The 19417-nt window shown below is 44.3% G+C and overlaps 1 protein-coding gene across 1 annotated transcript in view; it reads left to right on the top strand.

Moving 5' to 3' along the window:
* cntnap2a (contactin associated protein 2a) overlaps positions 1 to 19417 on the top strand; it is a gene marked incomplete at its 5' end in the record, with an annotated part of 429422 nt that overhangs the window by 233240 nt on the left and 176765 nt on the right. The gene's annotated exons all lie outside the window — the stretch shown is intronic.

Genomic DNA, 19417 nt, shown 5'->3' with positions numbered 1-19417 from the left:
GGTGTCTCCCCGCCTGCCGCCCAATGACTGCTGGAGTAGGCTGCAGCATTCCCACGACCCTGAGAGCAGGATAAGTGGTTTGGATAATGGATGGATGGATGCTTTGAATCCCTTTGGTGGGACTTAACACACTTAGTTACTTTTTTTTTTGCCTTTTCCCTTTTCCTATTCAAATCCAGTCATTCAGGACAAGAAAAATTCCAGGTGTAAAGGATCAAGGATAACTTTATAATCCCCGAGGGGCAATTTGTTGCAATAACCACATAACCATCAGACAAGCAATAATAAAAGGACAATAAATACAATATAGAAATCACATTGATTATTTAAAAGGCCAGTGGCAACCGGGACAAATGAGTTGTTAAGTCTGTTGGTCCTGCAAGGGACTCGACTCCTAGCGTCAAAATTGCACAGGTTAGGTTGTTGATGTAAAGTTAGTCATGAAACTTGCTGACTGCTGACCCAGTTAGTCTCACAGCCAATCAATTGCCCCTGCCGAAGAATGGACTATTTAACCAAAGGAAACCGTTTTGTGCAGCTCATTGATGCCCATGCTGCTGCTGCGCTGCCTGCACAGCTGCTGCACACCCACCTCCATGCAGCTATGCAACGTATGGGGAGCTTTAATATATTTCTAATTTAGATCACTTTGTGCAACAAGCAGACCCAGTCATCAACAAAGCTCAAGTCACATTGATGCTTTAATCAAATAATCTGTACTGTTGCATGACTCGTCCTGACTGAAATACGGTCAGCCTTTGATTTGAGCTGGTTTGGGATTGGCTTGGACTATAGCGAACTGGATCAGATTAACTCAGATTTGATGTGTGTAGACTAGATTATCTTTATTTTGCATGACTACTCTGGATTGTGTCGGAGGTTAGGTTTGGTTTAGTCAGGCTGGGTTGAAATGACGTGGCTTATGTTAGGTCTGTGTTGAACCAGAGCTGCTCCGCTTCTGTTGTGGTGCGGTTTGGTTTTGTGTGGTTTAAGCACAGTTACGACTTGTTTGCAAACTAAACTGGGGCAGAGGTGGGATTGTGTCACATACATCTGTGACTGGTTATAACATAAGAGGAACACAGTGGATGATGACATCTCGGTCTGCTTTGTCCAGCATGACTCAAAGCTCGTTTTATTCAGTCTCCATCTTCCTTTTTTTTCTTTTGCTTGATCGAACGTGACATTTAACATGGGCGTGTGTTGGTGTCTACACCTAGAGCTGTGCGTTCTTCTTTGGGTGTGTGTGGTTCTTTGTGTTCTTGTTTGAATGTGTGTGTGTGTGTGTGTGTGTGTGTTTGTCCTGCCCTTGTTTTTCTATCCTAATGGGGACCAATTGTTCTCGTTAAGACAGAAAAACCAAAAACCACCTACCTTGTGGGGACATTTTATGGGTCCCCATCAGGGGTAGAAATTAACTTTTTTGTCCACCTGCCACTGTGGCTGGTGGATTCCAAAATCTACCAGCCACTCAATTTTTTTACCAGCCACTTTCTTGTTTTAACCGGCAGTGTGTAACTGCATGTGAAAAATAATAAAACAAGATCTACAATATTCAAGCAATAGGCTATTTTAAATATTTAAACTCTTAAAATACTATTTTCAAAATCTAGTTTACTTTTCTATGGTTTTCAAAATTGTGTACACTACCTTTAAAACATTTAACATATTTGTCAAAAAATAACCAGTGTGTCAGTGCCACCAAAATTCCCTTTATTATTACATAAACCAAGACTGTAACAAGTAGAAGGAATTGTGTCAGTATGGGTCTTAATTCAACACTTAATCTAACGTTAGTGAATAGATTTCTAAAAAATTACGATTTACTTGCATTGCCACACGTAATCTGTAAATGGCCTTCCTTTTTTCGCGATTGCGTGGGCATTTCTAAACAGTAGGCTCATCTTCTCCAACCGGGACGTGTTCATGGCAGCGGTATCCTGCGGGGTCGATTTTCCCTGTACTATCTTTATTACATGGATGTGGCATTTGAATGATTCATGGTCTTTTATGGCTTCCAATTTTAGGTTTTTAGTCCCAATAATGAAACTGTTAGCTTTCTTGTTGGCATCCAAAGCGTGTTGACGACATACCGAACAGAACATTGTCTGGCTTGTCTCCTCGTAAACTACCAATCACGGGACTCTCTGTCTGCCTTGTCAGTTATTCTCCGCTTCTCATTAAAAAAACGTTTTCGTTTCGTCTTCGCCTCTTTAACCTGTGTCTCCTCCTGGGATGTTTTCTCTGCAGACCTCCTAACCCCTGCGATGTAACGCCACATTGTGTTTTCTGGCTCTCTCCTCGTCCTCGAAAGTGTCTGTGTGAATTAGCAGACTCGCAAGACAAGCGTCCCTATACTCTGCCTCTGATTGGCTAACCAACGATGGCAACAAGTACTAGCCAATCAGAGGCAGAGTAGGGCGGGTCATAGGGGGGAAAATAAGGCAGATTCGCGATTCAGTATATCACAAATGGCTACTTTTCTTTACCCGCCACTGTGGCTGCTAGGTTGAGCAAATCCACCCGCCAATACGCAAATCCACCCGCATTTGGCGTGTAGCAGGTGCTAATTTCCATCCCTGGTCCCCATGAGGAAAAGGGTCTATTTTGGGGTGAGGACTTGGGTTTAGGGTTAAGATTAGAATTAGGATTAGGGTAAGGCATGTAGTTATGGCTGTTAAATTGAGGGTTAAGGAATGAATGTAGTCAAATGAGGGGTCTCCAGTCCCTCACAAGTACAGAGAAACATAATGCGTGTGTGCGAAGGGGTGTTGTTACTGATAGTGACTGTTTTTTTATTTATTTATTTTTTGTTTTGTTTTTTTTGGGGGGGTGTTTTTTTTTTTTTTTGGTGTTTTTCCACCATGAGCGTAACAAGGTAGCTATCAGCATCAGAACCGCTCTTTCTCATTTTCCTGCACCTCACCCCAATCAGCACTCACATACACAGGCAGGGGGACCCACCACAGGGACTTTCTTCATAAAGACGAGACGCTGTCGGCAATTAGAGAGGGAGGGAGAGTAGGAGGGGGGACTGGGGGGGTGGCAAGGGAAGACGGGAGAGAAGCAGCACAGAGGAGCCTTTAAGAAGTAATGTTTGGGGTTTTTTTTGCATTGTTCACTGTGTGTGTGTGTGTGTGTGTGTGTGTGTGTGTGTGTGTGTGTGTGTGTGTGTGTGTGTGTGTGTGTGTGTGTGTGTGTGTTGATTGAGTGAGTGAGTGAGTGAGTGAGTGAGAATATTTCAATAGATGATTTGTAATAGTTGATTATAAGAGGAGCAGCAGACCACAACTCAGCAATTAAACTCTGCAGCGCAGATCCCACCAGCATGCCTAGAGACTACACAAACACTCTCACACACACACACACACACACACACACACACACACACACACACACACACACACACACACACACACACTCAAACACACATGCACACACATAAACACACACACATGCACATATACACGCACACATGTACACATGCCCTCTTGGTCCTTCATTAACTAGTTTATTCCTAATGCACTACCTTGGAAGTTTGGGAAATCCAATTACCGCACAGGATGACTTGAAAAGTAGGGCCAGGAAAAAATCATTTATCCAAAAATATGCTTCATAAATTAGCTGTCAGCTTTCATCAAATCGCACTGCAAACCACTGTAACACTCTGACCCCACCCCACACACACACAAAAAAACACACACACATAACACTGTTCACTTTTTTGTCCTTCCTCTCATTCAGATCATATCTGTTACCTCCAGCCTGGTGTCTTGGTGCTAAATGAGCCGTTAAATAGGAATAGTACTCTGGCCGCAACAAGTCCTCTATATTTACACAGTAATTGTCCTCATTGTCTGACCCTGTCTTTACCGCCTTCACCTGCGTCTTCACCTTTCGCCCCGTTCTCCATCTCTCTCTATCTCTCTCTCTCACATACAAACACACACTCAAATAAGTATATCTGCACACTCCCACGCAATGCATTGACTTCTTCTCCGGGTCCATCCTTTCATTCAAACATTCAAAGAAGAAGAAATAGTAATCCGATGCTGACACGTGCTTTACTACCCCCCCCCCCCCCACACACACACACAATCCCTCCTATTTTTTCTCCCATCATTTGGCTTTCTCTGGTCCTCACTCCCATCTCACCTATTGCCCTCACTACATCTCCTTCTTTCCTTCTCACACTGTCTCACAATCTCTTCCCTTCCTCTCTATCTTTGCTTCTGTGTCCTCTTGCCTTTCCATCATTCTTCTCTTTCTCTTTCCATCCCCTGCTAATATTGTTGATATTGTACTGTGACTTGTGCTGGTTATCTGCATTGTTGTGTTTTGCTGCTAGTAACTAAATTTCCTATGTGGGAAAAAGTATTGGAACTGAATTCTCTCTCTCTCTCTCTCTCTCTCTCTCTCTCTCTCTCTCTCTCTCTCTCTCTCTCTCTCTCTCTCTCTCTCTCTCTCTCTCGCTCTCTGTGTGTCTGTCTCTCAATCTCTCCCTCTCTCTCTCACTCTCTCTCTCTTTTTTGGGGGGGGGGGATTTTCCCCCTTTTTCTCCCCAATTGTACCAGGCCAATCACCCTGCTCTTTGAGCCGACCTGGTAGCTGCCCCATCCCCTCTGCTGATCCAGGGAGGGCTGCAGACTACCACACGCCTCCTCCGATACATGTGAAGTCGCCAGCCACTTCTTTTCACCTGACAGTGAGGAGTTTTGCCAGGGGGACGTAGCACGTGGGAGGATCACGCTATTCCTCCCACTTCCCCCTCCCCCCCGAACAGGCGCCCCAACCGACCAGACAAGGCGCTAGTGCAGCAGCCAGGACACATACCCACGTCCGGCTTCCCACTCGCAGATATGGCCAATTGTGTCTGTAGGGACGCCCGACCAAGCCGGAGGTAACACGGGGATTCAATCCAGTGATCCCCGTGTTGGTAGGCAACAGAATAGACTGCTATGCTACTCAGATGCCCCTCGCTCTCTCTCGCTCCCTCTCTCTCTCTCTCTCTGTCTCTCTCTCTCTCTGTCTTCTCACTAAGAGACGATGTTAAATGCTACCACCGTTAACATTTGGATCACAGCTCTAAGGGGAGAATTAGTATCCTTCACTAACGATCTAGCCTTACACTCTTCATAGTGACGAACGGGGTAAACAACCAGCAACACAAAGCTCTCTCTCCCCGCCTCTCTCTGACACACACATTTAACGTTTCTCTCACACACAGATATATGGGAGCTGTGTTAAATAACTTGTGCAAAGCTGTTTGAGGCTGTTATGGGACAACTAACAATGCCTCCAGAGCATGTAGCAGTCTTCTGATCCAGCCTCAATAACCATCTTTGGCAGGGTCGAAGAATGAAAGTCGAAGAATACAAAATTTAAAAGAACCATTTTCCTACCATTTACTGACCATTTTGCTCCCTTCTTATTTTTTTATGCCTTGACACATTTTATTGATTTTTCTGCAAGTCCTTCATAGCAGATTGAAAGAACTCTTTACAAATTTCATCAAGGCTTCTTCTTCTCTGCAAATTCCCATTGTCATCAGGATGAGAAGCTTTCTAGCGGCCTGGTTTTAAGAAGTCTGGAGTCTGCAACTTGAGAGATAAAGCCTTGTCAGGAGTGAAGTCTCAATATGGTTGGATACCAAGAACCGGTTCTGACTTGCAACCAGTTCCAAATTACCTAGAACCTGTTATCTGTTAGGAAACATGAGTTTCAACGCCACTTCTTGGGAAAAAAATGTAAAGATTCTGTTGCTTTTGCCAAAATACGTGAAATGCATTGAGCATTAAGTTTCATTGTGTATATAACTGCTGAATTACCTTCTCTGGTTATGTCCTGTGTCGACACTGCATGAATGGCTGACCAGAGCAAATGCTCTAAAGGTAGCAACCTTCGCTATGGAAAACAACAATACAACAAAATGCAGTCATTGCAGTCACTTAATTCAATGCAAGGAAACACCTCCAGCATAGTGAAATATTGTCTTCAGCATTATTTAAACTTGAAATGCATGTGTTCGATGTCCTTCCTACACCCAGTCATCGTAACGCTCCGGATTCAGCTAATGGTAGCACCGTTAGCGCCTCGCAGTTAGCAACACACAAACAGCAGACATCCAGCCTTTACATGCCAAGGTAGGAACTTATATTCATCAGAATCAGTATACTTTATTCATCCCTGAGGGGAAATTGGGTAAATGGGGTATCTATATAGGAGCTTTGCCAATTGAGTGTGTATCTTGTAGGCTCAGGCCTGATCACATCGTTCTTGGTTTAAATCCGGCCACGCAAACTTCTCTTTACCCTGTGTTTCTTGTCAGTTTTTACTATTCTCCTGGATAAAGGCCGAAAATGTCCTATATTATAATAGTCTATATTTCTCTTTGATAAAAGTTCCAAGTTAGAAACACTTTCTGATGGATTGTGCATAAAGCAGGTGTCCGGGATTTCTGATCTCAGAAGATCCATCGGGTGAAGAAGCTGGGTGTCGTCGTCCCGATCTGCCATGGTTACACACAAGGCTGGTTAGGAATACTGGCAAATTGTCCCAAAAGGATGTAGAAAATGGCTTAAGGTAGAGAAACTAGCATTTAGTGTACCTGGAAAAACAAGACATCTCATTAGATGGAGCAACATGTGGACACACAACAACCATATGGAGCATGTTTTCTTTTTTGAATCTGCACCACCATCTCCCACCCTTCCCTCCCTATCTATCTATCTCTCTCTCACACACACACACATATGCAGACACCAACACCTATTTAATCTGTTTCCTCTCCCAAAGGCCCATACACCCACATTTATACATACATATCCCCCCACACTCTATTTAAACTACCAATAAATATACTCCTTTTTCCCCTGTTTCCCTCTAACTGGCCTGAAGCAATTGATGGAATCATTTATAGCATCTAGCCTAATGAAGAGAGAAATGTATTCATCAGACAAATGAGCTCATTAATCTGGCCAGCCGCGGTTCGTTAGACTTCAATGTGTAACTTGTAAACTGTTTAGAGGGGGCATAGGTGCAAAGGGGCAATGCAGGTGAATTACTAGCAAAGCTGCCAGGCTCTCTTCATTCATCTCAGCATTACCAAATTATTTATATTCTTACCATTCGACTGGATTGAAAGTGCAGTATCTCAGCGCTGGTGGTTTGGTGTGTGTGGTTTTGCTCACAGTTTTGTTGATAATAGACTGGACAATGATTTTTTTTTTTTTTTGGCTTTTCTCCCCAATTATATCCGATAAATTACCATACTCTTCCAAGCCGTCCCGGTCACCACTCCACCCCCTCCGCTGATCCAAGGAGGGCTGCGGACTACCACATGCCTCCTCCAATACACGTGGAGTCGCCAGCCATTTCTTTTCACCTGACAGTGAGGAATTTCACTAGGGGGACGTAGCGCATGGGAGGATCACGCTATTCCTCTCAGTTCCCCCTCCCCCCAGATGGGCACCCCAACCCGAGCAGAGAAGGTGCTAGTGCAGCGACCGGGACGCATACCCACGTCCAGCTTCCCACCTGCAGACACGGCCAATAGTGTCTGTAGGGTCGCCCGACCAAGCCGGAGGTAACACGGGGATTCGAACCGGCGATCCCCGTGTTGGTAGGCAATGGAATAGACAGCTACACTACTCGGACACCCAACTGGAGGATGATTTAATATTAGGCATATAGATGTGCACAGAAAGAGAGAAAAAAGAAAAAAGCAAGAAAAACAATCAATGGTTGTAGCGGTGTTGAAGAGGGAGGGGAGGACTTACAGAGAGAGGAAATTAGAGATAGAAGAGTAGGCAAGAGATGGGAGACAAATGCACTTCTGGGGTAATGAGGCTGTGTGTATGCATGCTGTTGTTCCTATCCTTGGCCACTTCTGGTCTCAATAAATGCCTCACAAGGAACATCCACCCAACCGCAGTAATTACCATGTCCCACACACACACACACACACACACATGATGCATGCATGCATGCACGCCCACACACATGCATGCACACACACACGCACACACACACACACACACACACACAGGGCTTGCATTAAACACTAATGATTTTATTTAGCAACATGGACACCGCTTGTTTTTTTTTTCTCTTGTTTTGTTGGATGTTCCTCATTAACCTTTTAAGTGCTATAGAGGTACACAAGTGCTCTTTTTCTTTCTCCCTCACTTTTTCCTCTCGCTCTCTCTCTGTCTTTCGCAGAGGAGTGCAGCGCTACACTGTTATTAACCTGAACTTAGACCAGCTGACATTAGCCCAAATGTTGAGGGTCATCATCAGTGCCCAGTTTGTTTTCTCTGCAAAAGTTTTATCCCCTAACCAGCTAGTACTGCTAGTACAACTACAGTATTACTGTCTTTCTTTTTTTGGGGGGGGGCTTTTTTGCGAACATTTTCATCAGGAACTTGTGTACACAGGCACCTGACTCCGTCCATCTTTACACAACTTATTTATTTCAATACGCCATGACATTTCATGAATCATCTCTTTTTATATCCCATATCGACACTGCACATTGTGTCACGTCTTTCATTACCCAACTAATGTTCTCCATACAATGTCATTAATTTGTGAAAGCACTCGAGGCAAGAAGTAAAGCAGGGACCACGAGAGAACAAGAGCTCATATAGCGCACGACAAGAGAAAGAGAAAGCTATCACCAGCATCCTCGAGCCTTAGGCATCTCTCTCTCTCTTTTCCTGTTTCTCTCTCCCACTCTCTTTCTCTCCCCTTGTACCCTAACCCTCCACCCCCAAATTTCTCTCCATCCCTCCTCTTTCTTTCCCTCTGTAGACAACATCCTAATTAACATTAAATTGTCCTCTTCAACTTTCCCGGCTTTCAAAGCACACTGAACAGAAACGGCCTTCAGTCAAGGTTGTGGGCAAATTACCACCACCAGCACCCCGAAGAACACAAATTTTGGGGTGTACAATGACTTAATGACAGGCGCCCGAGGCTTTTGGGTGCAATAAGCTTTTTCACAGTACGTCAAATTAACCTGTGGAAAACACTGCTGGAATTATCCAGAACACTTGGTTGAGCTTGTCAGATAAGTCAAAATGGGACGGTTAGCTAATGGAAAAATGGCAGAGATGCACATGTGCATGGCAGATTAGGGCTTTAGGGTCGTCTGTTGAAAGAGGGACGGAAAGTGAGATTGTATGGGTGGGTTTTGTGTGTCGGTCCGTTGGTAGCAGAAAGAGACCAATGACGTGCTCACTGTTGGTTTTGTGCCACTGCATCGAAACAAATCCCAAAACATTTACATCCCATAATGTGAGTTGTGTGGCTGGCTGTTGCCCAGGTAATGCATCATTGACTGGGATAATGCCGTCATATGTTGTGTTGACAGAGCGGTTGTCTCATCCCACTCGGTGTCTGTCTACCTGAGTGCAACACTTACAGCTTACACCTATCCGGTTGCCTGTGTCAAAGGAAAGAGTATAAGACTTTACAGTACATTAAGTTGGAGTAATAAGGTGTTCGGAAGGGCAACCTCTCTCTCTCTCTCTCTCTCTCTCTCTCTCTCTCTCTCTCTCTCTCTCTCTCTCTATCTATCTCTCTCACTGCTGTTATGTCTCCTCATTAGATCTTTCACCTCTAACTTTTGTCTTCTATCTCTCTCTCGCTCTCTCACTCTCTCTCTCTCATTGCTGTTGTCTCCTCATTAGATCTTTCACCTCTAACCTTTGTCCTCTCTCTCTCTCGCTCTCTCACTCTCTCTCTCTCTCACACACACAAACACACACACACAAACACACACACACTAACTTTCCTAGTTTTGCTTGTCCTGTGTGGATGGGAGGTTTTGTATGCATATAGCTAGCATGTGTATCTAGATAACTGCCTACCTGTCTGTTCTCCATGTTCAGTTTTTATTTTCTTATTTACTTCCTCTTCCTACTTCAGTGAGCTTGGTCTGGCTGTGCACATTCATTGATATGTTCAATGGAGTCCTTTGAGATGTAAATTCCATTGAGATTAGAGCTGCTGAGACCAGTGATGTCGATGGAGAAAGTTTCTTGTTACACACACACACAGTTTGGTGTGTGACACCCAATCCTTGTGTAACATCCCTTGTGAGTTTATTTACAACTGATAGGAAGCTGCTCTAAAACTCAAGATCCTCACACAAAAAAAATCTCCTCACTCTTCAGGAGCACCAAAGAAGATGTAATGCACTTTTCCATGACTCATCTCTCCCAACAGACATTAACAACAAAGCAAGGAAAACACGGATACTTTTACACACACACACACACACACACACAGACAAACAGTCACCATGTTTAGTTGTATAATTACACTTTAATTTAAAATCTATATCGTTACTTTTTTATTATTTCTGCATGTTGTCTCTTTCTACAACCTTCCCTCTTCTTTTTCCCCTGTCATCTATTTTCTTCTCCATCATCAGTTTATTTATTTTTCATTTTTATCTCATTTACTGACTAAAATGCAAGGTTCTGAAGGGCAGGCCTCAGGCGCTACACACACAAAGGTATCACACACACACACACACACACACACACACACATTAATGCATTGACAGCAGCCAACAAATCTGACTAACAACACGCATTATTACCTTGGCTTTTTGTCATTAAATAAGAATTGCAGATCCAGCATAAACAAAACTGTGTGTGTGTGGGGGGGGGGGGGGTGCATGATCAATTTTATCCCGGAGGACACCGCAACTGATAGGAACTCGTTTGCGCTATATATGAAATGGGGGAGTGTGATTATGTGTGTGTGTGTGTGTGTGTGTGTGTGTGTGTGTGTGTGTGTGTGTACAACAGTCTGCGTGTGTGTGTGTGTGGACGTGCTTTTCCATCATTCATCCTGGAATGCTGTCACAAGTGCACCAGTTTGTCCCATGGGGGATGCTGATGTTCTCAACAGCGTTGGCTTGGAGGCTGTCATTAGACCGCACCATTAAAATGAGTCCCCTGGAGAGTGCTTGGGCTCTGCATGAATAGCATCCGAGATGGCAATGGGCAATATTTCTGATACAGAGATGCTGGGTGGTAATTTGATAATCGCAGTGTGAAACCTTAATGTTCCCAGCAGGGGAAGTCCATTTTTGTTGCTCGTCCTCTTCCCTGGAGGTCAGAGTACACAGTCAGCTGCAGCATCCCGTTGCCAGAGCCAGTCAAGATTCAGGGTCTTGATGAAGAACCCTCCAGTGGGGCAAATGCTTACATCTCAGGAACTTTAACACCAGTCCTCTGGTTTTATCTCTAAGCACACCCAAAAAAAAAAGAAGCTAATTTTACTAAGCCTGCGCTGTATGGTAGTGAACTGCATAATGTTGTATTACTATTGTACAGGTCTTATTTTATTTTATTATTATTTTTCTTTTTTTGATTTTTTTCCCCCTTTTTTCCCCAATTGTATCTGGCCAGTTACCATATTTTCTTTGCCGTCCCAATCTCTGCTCCACCCCCTCTGCCGATCTGGTGAGGGCTGCAGATTACCACATGCCTCCTCTGATACATGTGGAGTCACGAGCCGCTTCTTTTCACCTGACAGTAAGGAGTTTTGCCAGGGGGACGTAATGCTATTTCCCCAAGGGGGGATGTAACGCTATTCCCCCCAGTTCCCCCTCCCCCCAAACAGGCACCCCAACCGACCAGAGGAGGCGCTAGTGACAGCTCATACCCACATCCGGCTTCCCACCTGCAGACACAGCCAATTGTGTCTGTAGCGATGCCCGACCTAGCCGGAGGTAACACGGGGATTCGAACCGCTGATCCCCATGTTGGTAGGCAACAGATTAGACCGCTACACTACCCAGACGCCTGCACAGGTCTTATTTAGCGTTGTACTGTTGCTGCCCCAAAAAGGATTTTCCAGTGTTGATGTAGAATTGCAGAGTGGAGTACAGCTCGGCGTTCCCTACCCTTTTATCAGGTTAGGAAAAAAATTGATTCCCATAAAAGAGCCTTTATTGTTTTTGTTTGTTTGTTGTTTTTGATGTTTGAGGTTTTTTTGGGGGGGGGGTAGGTGTTTCTATAATCTCACTTTACTGTATTCAGCTGTTTGAAGCTGGTTATGAGGTTAGGGATGATAAAAGCACGTCATATTTCCGAAACCCGCCCCGCAGTTTCTAAAGGTCGTGCTTTTGGTAAGGAGATGTGATTATGTCAGTGTGCCATTTAAAATATGTATAAATTATAGAATATTATTTTATGCAACCATTGCTGTCAGTTATTATGTAATTGTGATCATCAGCCACTCCAGACCTAGTTCCCTTAATGTTGCAGCTGCTTTGTGGCCCTGGTTATTTGGTTTAAATTAGATTCAGGATGTAAAATGAGTTACAGCAACCTCTAATATGACTGCAATGAGTCTTAAATAAAAGCATGACAAGGACTATGTCTTTTCCAGGTGACTATACTTCTATGAGTTAATAATAATATTGATAATAATAATTAACTTTTACGTAGCACATTTCATACATGAAATGCAGTTCAAAGTGCTTTACAATAGAAAGTTGATACATTAAAACAATCGCAAGCAGAAATGAATACAATTAAAATGAGTTTAAAAGTTCTTATAATAAACAGCAGAGAATAAAAAAATTAAAAAGAGCATATACAATAATGATAATGAGAATTTTTTTTAAAAAAAGACCAAGTAAAAGGTAGTGCAAATGAGAGGATGAAAGTCAGTTTTGATTGAAAGCTACACTGATAAGATATGATGTGAGCTTCCGTTTGAGGACGTCCAGTGAACTGGCCTCACTGATATACATATGTAGGTAATATACTACATAGTTTAGGGTCATAGTTAAAGAATCCCTCGTCCCCAGGTTTCTTTTGGCTGCATGTTTAAGAGACTAACAACCCAGCATCTGAGAATGTGAGGGCTCGTATAGGAACACAAGAAAGCAGGGAATCGGCAGTGTTGGCTGGTCCCAAGCCATTTGCAGCTTTACATACAAGTGAAAGGAGTTTGAAATTGATTGTGAGGGAAACAGGTAGCCAGTGTAGTGTTGCTGAAATAGCAGTGAGGTGTTTCCTCTGCCTTATTTTGTTAAAAGTCTGGCAGCAGTTTTGAATTAGCTTTAGACGGTTGACTGCCTTTTTTATGAAGCACAGTAAAGAGAGCATTGCAGTAATTAAATCTGCTTGAATTGTGTGTGTTTCCGCATCCTGCTTGGTTAGGAATGGCCAGCCCTGGCTTGGCAATATTCATAAGATGAAAGAATTCTGTCTTGATTACCTTATCATTGCAGGATTTGATTAATTTAGATCAGAGTCTAAAATAAGACTCCCTGTAGGCTACAGCCAGGTCTCCTTAGCCACATATGGGACACTGCAAGAGCTGGGATTGGTTTGTCTGGCCTGTTTACCTGCTATGTTTCCAATGCTGCCACATGGCAGTTACGTAGCATGCATGACACTGCCATTTAGTTTGCAGCAGTGCAAAACCAGTTAAAGAATTGCATCTACATAATGGTACAGGGGACCCACAGTCACCTCGATGTGGAACCATAATTCTCGCCTTAGACTTGTTACTCATGATTTGATCTGTGGATTCAAATTCTCCAGTCTCTAAACAAGTGTGGTCGTCTTGGCTTTGGGGCCACGAATTTCAGTCTTGACTTTATTTAGTTTCAGAAAGTCATTATATATTTATTCATTGCAGACATGCAGGACATTGGGAAACTTGAGGAATTAAAGTCATCCAGCTCAAGAGAGATATATATTTGTGTATCATCAGCATCGCTGATAGATAGCATAGCTATAGAAACTAAAATGATGTTCTCTGGTAACGTCTCGTCAGGGGAATGTGTAGTGAGTGATGTGAGCTTTCATTTTGTGTGTGCGTGTGAGACAGAACGAGAAAGAGTATCCATGTGTTCATAGTTTGTATTTTAGAACAAAGCAACCACCTGAGGTTTTAGTTTATGTAATGCACATTTGAAATTAATCCGTTGTGTATGTGTTGTGTGAAAGAAAGACTGACATGTCAACACATTTTTTTCTTCCTCATTTGTTTCTTGAGTCTGTTTATGTGCATGTGGTATTGGGGATTTCATTTGCCATCCAAACATCTTTTTGACAGCAGAAGAACAAGCGCCACAGGAAACTGACTCACTGACTTGGCTAACTCGCCAATACCCCAAAACGTCCCAAATCAACAGACAGCTTATCAATTCAGCCTTGCATGATGTGGTGAAAGAGACAGAGGAAAAAAGGTCAGAAAGAAGAAAAGAGGAGAAAGCAAGAGAGAAGGTGGGAGATGGCACTAAGCAACAAAATGTTGCATCCTGAACGAGCACCGCGACAAGGAAGGAAAGAGACATGGAGACGAGGGTGTGCAGGACAGATTGATGTAGAGTGAAAGAATGCAAAGAAAACAAGTAAAAGAGGGAGACGCAAGAGGGAGGATGGAGGGGATAGAGGGAGAAGCAGATTAGTTTGTTTTCTGCCTCCCATTCTCCCCCTGACATTGAGAGATATGTTGGTGGCGGTGTCCCAGAAAGCCTTGAATAACACTGCAAACAAATACATATTCCCCTTAATGGGATTTCAGAGCTGTACTCTCCCCTCTTATGTGTGCATACAAATGTGCACCAACACACATTTGTACACACGTGCATAGACACAACCACACACTCGCACCAAACACATACACATAGACGCTACTATGGGCTCACACAGACACACACATACACAAAATGATTAAACACATGCACATAAACCACATGCCATATGGCCTCTGCCTAGTGGAAAAAATAAAGACAAATGGAAAAATAGAAACAGCTCACTGGGCACATTATATGATTGTCTTCTCATTTATGACAAACTGAGGGGCTGATCTCAATTATGAAGCGTTCCGAGCCAATCCGCTACTTCCTGTTCGTCCTCCCCAAGGTTGCAGGGGGACGGCGGTTTTCGCGGTGTACTGCGGCATTTATACGTTTACTCGTCATTAGCTGCAACCGTTTCTGTGATTGATCACACACGCACGCACACACACACACACACTCACACAAGAGGAGCACACTCCATTATGATGAAGTACAACCACAGGCACAAAATCTCTCTCTCTCTCTCTCTCTCTCTCTCTCTCTCTCTCTCTCTCTCTCTCTCTCTCTCTCTCTCTCTCTCTCTCTCTCTCTCTTTCTCTCTCTCTCCCTCTCTCTCTCTCTCTAAGATTCTCTTGCATAGACATGACACGTGCTCTCACACACATGGTTTTAGATGAAATAATTTCAGCATTATTGCCTTGCGTCGATGTGTGTTTGTGTGCATGTCTCTGTGCAAAGGTGCGTGGGTAAAATTCTAAGCGTGCATTTGTGTGTGCGTGTGCATTTATGCAAGTGTGCGCTGGCGTGTGCCGGATCACTAGAGGCAGTTTTAACACAGTTCTCGGATTACAGCGGGATGCTGGGGCACAGAGAGATTAGACCAGTTGCAAAAACAACAGTAGAAAAACAGGAAATGTCGCTCGCTGGCACTAATGAAGCAACGTGGGGAGGAGGGTTATTATCCAGCATGACCTTGAGGAGCTCTACTACCAACCCAGGCAAAGTTAGGAGGGCAAGACAGATGGAAAGTTGGAAAACGTGCAGTTGTGTGTGTGTGTGTGTGTGTGTGTGTGTGTGTGTGTGTGTGTGTGTGTGTGTGTTTGTAATAGATTTGTGTGTGTAGTGCCTGAGGCCTGCCCTTCAACAAGTTTCACACTTGTTGTGGATGAAGGTACTGTATTTTTGCCTTCTGTGTGTGTGCATGTCAAGTCAAGTCAGTTTTATTTGTATAGCCCAATATCACAAATTACAAATTTGCCTCAGGAGGCTTTACAGAAACACAACATCCTGTCCTTAGACCCTCTCATCAGATAAGGAACAACTCCCGAAAAAAAACAACCCTATTACAGGTAGAAAAGATAGGGATAAACCTCAGAGAAAGCAACAGAGGAGGGCTCTCTCTACCACGACTGACAGATGCGCAATGGATGTTGTGTGTACAGAATAAAATACAATTGGGGTGTCCGGGGTAAGCCATTGTACATTAATACTGAGATGCAATATTAACTCACCTTTGGCTTCCTATAGGCCTGGGCAATTTTATCATTTATTATCTTTCAATAGTAGGTGGCACGGTGGCGCAGTGGTTAGCACGGTCGCCTCACAGCAAGAAGGTCCTGGGTTCGAGCCCTGGGGTAGTCCAACCTTGGGGGTCGTCCCGGGTCATCCTCTGTGTGGCGTTTGCATGTTCTCCCCGTCTCTGCATGTGTTTCCTCCGGGTGCTCCGGTTTCCTCCCACAGTCCAAAGACATGTAGATAAGGTGAATTAGCCATACTACATTGCACCTAGGTGTGAATGTGTGTGTGTTGGCCCTGTGTGATGGCCTGGCAGCCTGTCCAGGGTGTTTCCCCACCTGCCGCCCAATGACTGCTGGGATAGGCTCCAGCATCCCCTCGACCGTGAGAACAGCATAAGCAGTTTGGATAATGGATGGGGTGTCCAGGTGGCGTGGTGCGTCTATTCCGTGCCCTACCAACATGGGGATTGCCGGTTTGAATCCCCATGTTACCTCTGGCTTGGTCGGGCGTCCCTACAGACACAATTGGCTGTGTCTGCGGGTGGGAAGCCGGATGTGGGTAGGTGTCCTGGTTGCTGCACTAGCACCTCTGGTCAGTCGGGGGAGCCTGTTCAGGGGAGAGGGGGAACTGGGGGGAATAGCGTCATCCTCCCATGCGTTGCGTCCCCCTGGTGAAATGCCTCACTGTCAGGTGAAAAGAAGTGGCTGGCAACTCCACATGTATCAGCATGTGGTAGTCTGCAGCCCTCCAAGGATCAGCAGAGGGGGTGGAGCAACAATGGGGGGCGGCTCAGAAGAGTGGGGTAATTGGCCGGATACAATTGGGAGAAAAAGGGGGGAAATAATAATAATAATAATAAAACATAATTTACAGAGTACAACATTGAAAGTGTTGTGCATCATATGTGTGCATTTGTGTGTGTGTGTGCGTCATTGTGTACTAACTACCCAGTGTGAGTGGAGAGGTACAAGTTTGTCGTGTGTTGCATCTTCACAAAGCCCTGGACACCTCATTCTTCAGAATGGAAGAACAAACAAATGAATGAATATGTGTGACGCTTGCCTTGCTGATGGTGATGTGTTGATGTGTTTGCATTACGAGCCTTCTCCTTCCAACTCATTACTGTGGTAAACCCTCGTTCAGGTTTTTGTTTTTTGCACATGTTTCTGCATGTGTCTACTCATGTCTGCCTGCTGTGTGCGTTGCCTGTGTCGATGTGTCATTGTGTGTCTGGTCTCATGTGTCACACCTGTATATTTGTTTGGACACACACAGACACACACACACACACACACACACACACAAATACACACACTCACACACATACACGCACACACACACACACACACGCACTCATACACACATACACACACGCACTCATACACACATATACACACACAAACACTCTAGCACACATACACACACACACACACACGCACACTTGGTTGAGTTACTCTAGCTTTGTAATCTGCTACAGAAAAGCAGACACACTGTGAAGGTCCAAGTCAAGTCAAGTGTGTTGTTTTTCGTGGATAATTATTTATTGCCCTCAAGGCATCAAAACGGTATATTATATATCATAAATAGAGAAATACATTTAATAGATAAATCCTCTTTTTTTAATTATCTGTCATTAAATAAAAATATACATTTCAATCGGTGGCACAGTTGTTAGCGCAGTCGCCTCACAGCAAGAAGGTCCTGGGTTCAAACCCCATGGTAGTCCAACCTTGGGGGTCGTCTCGGGTCGTCCTCTGTGTGGAGTTTGCATGTTCTCCCCGTGTCTGTGTGGGTTTCCTCCGGATGCTCCGGTTTCCTCCCACAGTCCAAAGACATGTAGGTCAGGTGAATCGGCCGTACTAAATTGCCCCTAGGTGTGTGTGTGTGTGTGTGTGTGTGTGTGTGTGTGTGTGTGTGTGTGTGTGTGTGTTCGTGTGTGCGTGCGTGCGTGCGTGGGCCCCATGGTGGCCTGGCTGCCTGTCCAGGGTGTCTCCACACCTGCTGCCCAATGACTGCTGGGAAAGGCTCCAGCATCCCGCGACCCTGAGAGCAGGATAAGCAGTTTGGGTAATGGATGGATGGATGTTTCAATCTAATTTATTCCTGTGCTGTTGCTCCTGGAAATGGTGGTCTGCCAGGGTTCAAGTCACAAGATGTTCTGTGAGAAAGCAAAGCACTGCGTGACACCTGACTCCACATCTGACACCTCTACAGTTTAATTCTGTCTGACTCACACGTGTGGCTTCAGTGTTAGCGGTTCGTTTTATTTATCTATTTATTTATTTTATTTGCTTACTTGTACAGCTCCTACCCAAAGTACAGGACTAAGTGTTATAGGGACGGGGTCTTCTCTGTTGCTCCCACCGTCTGACTCACCCCACTTTTGAGATTTTCATGCGTCATCTTAAAACCCACGTTTACTCATCAGCTGTTGACTGTGTCTGACTCACCCAGCTCAGGTATCTGTCCTGGAGGCTCTGTAGGTCCGAGCTGTCACTACGGGCTGTGTGTGTGCATGTGCCTTTACTATTATTATCGTTATTATTATTATTAGTAGTATTATTATTGTTTCTATTACTGATATTATCCTCTTTATCATCACTCTGATTTTGCATCTCATGGTTGCATCCTTCTTTTGTTTTTGTTTTCCACCATGTGTGCAGTAAAGCCCCTTGGATCAGCTGTGTTGTGTGTAAAGGGCTGTATAAATAAAGTTGAGTTGAGTTGAGTCCTGCCTGTGCCTAGACTTCAGCGTGAAGGACGGTGCTTCAGTCTTATGGCCCCAACTCCTCTGATCTTCATAACAGCCTCTGTTCACCCCGGTTGAGGCTGCATGCGTGTGTGTGTGTGTGTGTGTGTGTGTGTGTGTGTGTGTGTGTGTGTGTGCATGCGTGCGTGTGTCTCAGTATCAGTCTTGATGGGGAATAAATGCCATGCTTATGTGGGTTAGCTGTTGAGTGGGGAAATCAAATCGATCACAAATTAAATCAGGTTTTTTTCTGTCTTCTTGACTCTTTCACATTTGGTACATAGAAATGACATGAAAAGCTAAAAAGTGTGTGTGTGTGTGTGTGTGTGTGTGTGTGTGTGTGTGTGTGTGTGTGTGTGTGTGTGTGTGTGTGTGAGTGTGTGTGTGTGTGTGTGTGTAAACCATATGATACAGTTCCTCGGACAGACAGTACATGTGTGTATGCAGAAAGTGAATACAACCACCACTAAGGCTGATGGAGGAATGAACGTTTTAGTGTGTGTGTGTGTGTGTGTGTGTGTGTGTGTGTGTGTGTATGCATACATTAATGGCTAACAGCGGGAATTGATTAAATATTCAAATCTTAA

This window comes from Lampris incognitus, chromosome 19 (genome assembly GCF_029633865.1).
Source record: "Lampris incognitus isolate fLamInc1 chromosome 19, fLamInc1.hap2, whole genome shotgun sequence".
NCBI lineage: Eukaryota > Metazoa > Chordata > Actinopteri > Lampriformes > Lampridae > Lampris > Lampris incognitus.
This window is presented reverse-complemented; position numbering and strand designations above follow the sequence as displayed.